Source organism: Rhodamnia argentea, chromosome 9, assembly GCF_020921035.1.
Source record: "Rhodamnia argentea isolate NSW1041297 chromosome 9, ASM2092103v1, whole genome shotgun sequence".
NCBI classification, from domain to species: domain Eukaryota; kingdom Viridiplantae; phylum Streptophyta; class Magnoliopsida; order Myrtales; family Myrtaceae; genus Rhodamnia; species Rhodamnia argentea.
In genome coordinates this window covers 18,093,597-18,100,283 of record NC_063158.1, presented here as the reverse complement: position 1 = coordinate 18,100,283, position 6,687 = coordinate 18,093,597, and the positions used below count along the sequence as shown (strand labels likewise).

Genomic DNA, 6,687 nt, shown 5'->3' with positions numbered 1-6,687 from the left:
AGATTGGCGCTAGATCAACATCTTTCTATTAGTCGATGTAATAGGATCATGTGTATGCCACCATTATATGGAGGACTTTAATTCGGGTCATGAACGAGGTAAACGTTTTCATAGAGAAGCTGCTTGCCTTGCACCACAGGCCTTCGATTACATTTTCCGGGCGAGGCGAATTGCGATCGGTGATGTAATTCATTACGGTTGGGACACTCGGAATGAGTGTTTTGTTTTGAAGGTGGTGCTTAGGGAGACCTAATGGACAATAACCATGTGCGAGCCTTGCGATTTGCAGAGCTATAGATTCCGTACAGAACTTGTTGAAGACATTATTTCTTTCTTCTCCTTTTTCAAGTTCTTTGTTCTTGATGGACTGCACTATGAAGAGAAAGCCAATGTTATAGATGACTTCCTTCTTTTGCCTTCACTTTTTTCCACCTTTGTCTCTCTTTTCCCGAATTCACGCAAAAAGTTAGAAAATTTATCATCAAAAGTACGGGTCATTAATTAGGAGACTTTAACTCCAATTTCCAGGCCAAAAGGAAGAAATTTCAACATTACCATATCTTTTATGCGACACAAAGTGGAACATAAAAGGGTATCTTACACATTCATTATACATTCATGGTCTGGGGTGAGCGTTTTCACTTTCCGTGGAGCTTGTTGCAAAAATCCCATCAAGATTAGCTATTATTTCCAGATTATTATTTCTAGCCAGTTTTGTCACATATGGATGAGCGGTTTTGCTAATGAGTTTAAAAAAAGTATTTTTCATCCACTGATTTTTCACAGCACAAGAAAACCAATGCTTTGAAAACAAGAGATTTTCTTTCTTTGGGCATTTAACGGGTATTTTCAAAACACTTATCAACAAAACGATTTGATAAAATAAAGTACAAAATCCAACTCTCAGTTGGGAAAATTTAGACAACTAATTCTTTGGGTATCGTAATATCCAACAACGAATGAATAATGCCAATATGAAAAATCTCATCTTTTGTTATTTTTTCGGAACAATGAATACTTAGATTCATGAGAATTAACCAGTCAAAAAAACCATCACTTGAATTGAGCACTTTACAAAATGGTTACTATATGAGATTTAATACAATTCGGGAAACCCAATCTCTTGTCAGGCTACATTTTCTTAACCATAAATCCTCAAAACAAGAAAAGCTAACTCTAACAGAAAAGAAAACTTCACTCAGACAAATACAAATCGGAGATTTAGCAAAGTCATACTTTTTATTTGAGAAGCACTCCAGGAAAGAAATGTAGTATAACAATCGACAGAGAATGGCGAGACAGAAAAGTACAGGCATGCAAACTATACTAAGTATGCGAGTGAGAGCATAAAGTGTACTAGAAAATAATGCCGTAGAGTACCAGTTTCTTCGCTTGTGGTTCAACCACATAAGCTTGTTGATCCAATGGATTAGATATCAGATCTTACAATGGTCTGGTCTTGCCCTTCTTTCTACCTCCTTTGTGATTGGATTGTTCATCTTGGAAGTCTAAGGTCATCTTGCCTTCCTTTTGGCTTCTATGCTGTGCATTTCTAGCTTCCAGTTTAGACATCCTAGAGCTCCTCCTACATTCCTCGCTAGACATGATTGATTGATTGATCCCTTTGTGCGTTCAAACGATCTTGAACTTTAGCTCCTACCAAAAGAAAAAAAAATAGTTTTATGCCTTTCACGATACATTGTCGACTAACAACAACGTAATGAACAAAGATTAAGGAATCAACTTCTGCTAAACCCAAAAAATCACAAGGGCCATATAGAAAATCAGTACATAAAGCTAAATAAAAGTACGCATAAGTGTACTGTTATGTTTTCACCGAAAGGTTAAGTAATTGCACTGTGATAAAGGCTACAATAACATTGTAAAGAATGCAATGAAACTGACTCTTGAAGCAACACAAAAAGGCCAAATAATAAGCAAATAGGCTTTCTAAATACACAGCGTTTTGATGTACTATACAGGTCATAATTCCCTAAATAGCAATGACTTATTTTCACCATTAATTAGGGCTTGGAGTTGCACAAGAGAAAAGCAATTGCGGTGCAACCAACATATGTGGAAAAATCATAAATGATCTGGTTTCAAGGATTTGAAATTAAAGAACAATTTTCATTGCAAAATATTGGAAAATAATGCCGTATAGTACCAATTTATTATTGGCCCAATAGGATTATATTGCAGTGAATCCACTAATCTTACCTTAAAATGTGGAAATGTATGTACTTGCTTTATTACTGGCCCAATAGGCTAATCGGATGTCTGACCTGGAAGCTATACACAGCATAGAATCCAAAAGGAAGGCAAGATGACCTTGGACTTCCAAGATGAACAATCCGATCACAAAGGAGGAAGGAAAAAGGTCAAGACTAGACCATTGCAAGATTTGATATCTGATCCTGTGGATCGACAAGCTCATGTAGTTGAACCACAAGTGAAGAAATTGGTCCTCTACGGCATTTTTTTCTGGTATACTTTATGCTCTCACTTGCATATTTCTTCGGTCAAGGCCAAAACCAAAGAGCATCTTCGGTTGGAATTATTTCCTGAAAAGAAAACGTCACTCAGATAAATACGAATAGCAGAGCTTCAGCAAAGTCATACTATTTGTTTGAGAAGCACTCCACAAGAGTAATGAAGTATAAAAACCGACAGAGAAGGGCAAGACACAAAAGTACAGGCCTTAAATGCCTAGAAGGGAGGGGTAAACTGCCAATGAACTTAAAGCACAGCTATATGATTGATCGATGTCATTAAGCTACGCACAAATTAATTTTTTACGAACAAAAAGTTGGAAAGCTAGTATAAGGATGAGAAGTAACTCAAGGATATGATAAATCAATGAGATGATAAACACAAATATGAAATGTCGAATGAAGTGCTAGGGCAATAGAACAAATAACGACCGGCATGAAACTATTTTCACTAAATGTGGATTTTACAAGTTTGCCAGTCGAATGCTTTCATCAGTATAATGTAAACTCTTTCTTAATTGGTGCTGTTGGGAGAGGCTTCCAATAAGGAACAACCTCCTATATCCAAAGAGTTCTAGAATAATTATTAATCACTAAGAAAAATATTACACAGATGCATTTGAACATTTATCAATTAGGTGGTCGTTTCAAAAAGAATGATGCCATTCTTTCTCAAAAAACGTTTTTTGTTTGTTTGTGTTTGTAGCTAAACTTACAAAGAACGTGCAACTCAGGTAAGTGATTAATGAGCTTAAAGGGTCTATTCCGTTTTAGAACTAGAAGCGAGTGAACTTAAGCAGCGGGCTGATCGATCATCATTCATTTCCTTAAAGGGAATAGAGAACAACTGCAAGCAAAACAAATTAGAGTAGGGTTCAAAAGATGTCATACCAGCTGAGTGGCATATATTCAGGTGGCGTACCATATGCCTCTGGAAAGATTTCCCCACATAGCATGCACAATCTGGGGAAAAGTTCAGGATGTGAACAAGATCCTGCTGTATGGTTGTTTCTGCACATTTGCAAATGCCGGATATTATCTTGTAATCCTAGAGGAAAATAAAAGTAGAGCAGTGAGAGACATCTTTTCTTTTTTCAGACTAAGAAACATCCAAGCATCATAAAACGTGGAAATCAACTCGAGTTTACACGGAACACCGTAACGACGCAGCAAAAAATCTCACGTTCCTATAAAACCCTAAAAGGTAAAGACGATTCAAACTTAGAGATCTTAATCATCCCATCAGACAACGGCAATCTCAGCCAATCTGGAAAGAGGGAGGGCTTACCAGCGGTGCAAGAGGTAAGAGGATCGATCCTTCTGGAGATTCTGGAGATCCTTGTGCTCCTTCAAGATCCGCCACTGCTTCGAAGCCCCAGCACGGTACTTCAAGATCCGGATCCGGTTTGAAGCCATCTTCTCAATATCGACGAATAGATCGACACGAACGCAGATTGCAGAGAGAAATTATTTAATTGGTTGGCGTGCGCGAGAGAAAAAATGCGAGAGAGACGAGGAGCGGAACGGAGTGGCTTGAATGAATAGAATCGGAGGTCGGCTATCAGGGTTACCGCCTCAAGCGGTAACCGGTGGAGTATAAATTGTGTGGTTTGACTTAATTTCAGTTATGTTGGAGTAAAGTTCAAAAAATAACATAATCTTTGTTTGAAAACTTATCTATATTTCACTTATATGAAAATCTTTTAGAGTTACTGTAGTAATAACAATTATGAAAGGATGGCGCTTCTTTGACTTCTCTTTTAGCTTTGATAATCCACTTCAATTATAATTCTACAAAGATGATCCCCTTATTTTATTTGGTCAACTCTCTTTTATTTTGTTTTTATCTTTTTTTACTTGCGGATCTGACTTTCCTTCTTCTTCGTTACCAGGCCTTTGACATTCTCAGCTACTTCAAGATCCTCTTATGCTTCAAAGCCCTAGCACGCTACTTCAAGATGTGCTTCCACATTGAAGCCCTAGCCCTAGCCCTAGCACTCTCCTTTAGGATCTGAATCTGCTTCGAAGGCATTAAGACCTTCTCCCTATCGACGGACGGATCAACAAGAACACAGATCGCAAAGAGATTATTTGCGTGCGAGAGAGAATGCGAGAGAGGTCAGGAAAGGGACGGAATGCTTCAAAAAGTAGACCGGGAGGTCGGTTACTCGGCGATTGGAGTGAATTTAAAAAATTACTAATTTATTTGTCCATGCTTTGAATGAGTATTGCATATAATTTTCTTTTGAAATTTTATGTTTATTAAGACAGCGTCTCTTGTCTTATTCATTCCACTTATATAAAAAATAATACTTTTAGGGTTACGATAGTAATAATTATTATGAAATGTAAAAGAAATATTATTTAAAAGATAATAAAATAATGTTAGTTCATTTGCATTATGTATAACTATCGTTTTATGCTGACCAAACATAACCAATTTCATATTGTACAAAATTTGAATTTGTCAGGAACCAATTCTATTTAATTCGACTCGATGGTCCGGTCATTCATTATGAATAATTATTATAAATCATAAACAATCTTGTAATATCTCCTTTTCTAATTCTCATAGATCAATTTTACTACAAATTGCCGAGAGATTTTCCTCTAAACTTCCACTTTATCTTTAACTAATGCTAAAATTTTCTTATGGAAAACTAAAGACTCGTTTCATTAAAGTTTAACGTGGAGAAGTCACTTTTACCATAATATATCATATCAGATTAGACCAAGAAACTTAAATTGGAGAAACATCGCAGAGAACAAATTGCACCTGTTGGCACTCAAAATATCCACACATCAAAATATGTGTCGTGCACGTGAGGAATCGACACGCGTGATAAACACGTGAAGGCCAAGCATTTCAAGAGAGTATGAAGAAGGTACATGCGAAGTGCATGTGTCACGACCTATCTTTTCCCCTCCCGAGATGATCGTTTAGGTTTAGAGGCACCGCCTATCAATTTAGGCGTAGATTCTCTCTAATCTTACCTCGTGCGACATTTGATTTTTTTTTTTTTTTTTTTTTGCATTTAACATTCTAAACCATTAAGAGTCGCCACTAGCCTTTGGGGTCGGCTAGAAACCAATCGAGATACGAGAGAATTATCTCAATTTATCGAAACAAATTTTTTTTTTTTTTTTTTTTTTTTTTTTTTTTTTTTTTTTTTTTTTTTTATTTTTTTTTTTTTTTTTTATTATTTTTTTTTTTTTTTATTAAAAAAATAAAAATATTTTTAACTAAAAAAAAAAAAAGGTTTTTTTTTTTTTTTTTTTTTTTTTAATTTTTTTTTTTGTTTTTTGGCGTATTCAAAAAGAAAAGAAAATTTTTAACAAGATGATTAAACGAAACACAAAGTGATAACCAAGCAATCAAATATCTAAAACGGCTATTTACGGGAAAAAAATAAAAATAAAAAATAAACACACGCGCCAATGAAAATGGATTACAAACTCGGATAATCGAACATAAAGCATGGTAGGGTGCATGATGGATATGGACCGGAATGGACATCGGTTGCCCTCCGGAACGAAATAATGACTAAAAAAAGAAAAAAAAGATTAAAACGCAAATGATTGTTTGGTTTTTCCGAAATCTTTGCTCTTCTTTTTTTTATACATATAAAAAAATGCATTATTACTCCTACATTATTTTTCTTAGCGGAATAGGAGCATAAAACGAGGGTCATTCATGAATTATAAAGGAACGTTAGGTTACACAAAGTGGATTACCTTTTTTTTTTTTTTTTTTGCTTTTCTTTTTATGTCCTTTTGGTTTTTCATGTATACAAAAGGAAAACGTATTTCTGATTCTATGTTGCTTTTCCTAAAGAATTTGGGGGCTGCCTTCTATTAAAAAGAAAAAAAAAATGTCAAACAGGGTCCCCAACTCAACAAGTCAGACACGAATTGTCCTGGAACTTCACTGGATTATAAACAAAGCGGCTCTTCTTTGAGGCGTTCCCTCAAACTTTCTGCCTACAGAAAAAAAAAAAAAGAAGCTAGAAGACTATCCTTCATTAGTTCCTCTCGACCTCCGAATCTCGAGATTTGAGTGTAAGAAAAAGGCATCCCCAACCATAGACAAATGCTACTGCACGTATAGAATGATATGGGAAAAGTACACTAGAAGTACCATAACTTTTGTACAGCGTTCACTTGCATGTCATAACTTTCGAAATGTTCACTTAAG

The 6,687-nt window shown here is 35.6% G+C and overlaps 1 long non-coding RNA gene across 2 annotated transcripts; it reads right to left on the bottom strand.

Moving 5' to 3' along the window:
- Window positions 1-1,220: 1,220 nt before the first annotated feature.
- LOC115728726 lies at window positions 1,221-4,162 on the bottom strand. 2 transcript variants are annotated; one of them, XR_004013871.2, is made up of 4 exons: window positions 3,781-4,162; window positions 3,384-3,503; window positions 2,221-2,564; window positions 1,221-1,656 (listed from the first exon to the last, which is right to left on the bottom strand). It is a non-coding gene; the product is annotated as an uncharacterized LOC115728726 (long non-coding RNA). The 2 variants fall into 2 exon arrangements; XR_007199817.1 differs by lacking the exon at window positions 3,384-3,503 and having other exon boundaries at window positions 3,781-4,153.
- Between the last annotated feature and the right edge of the window lie 2,525 nt (window positions 4,163-6,687).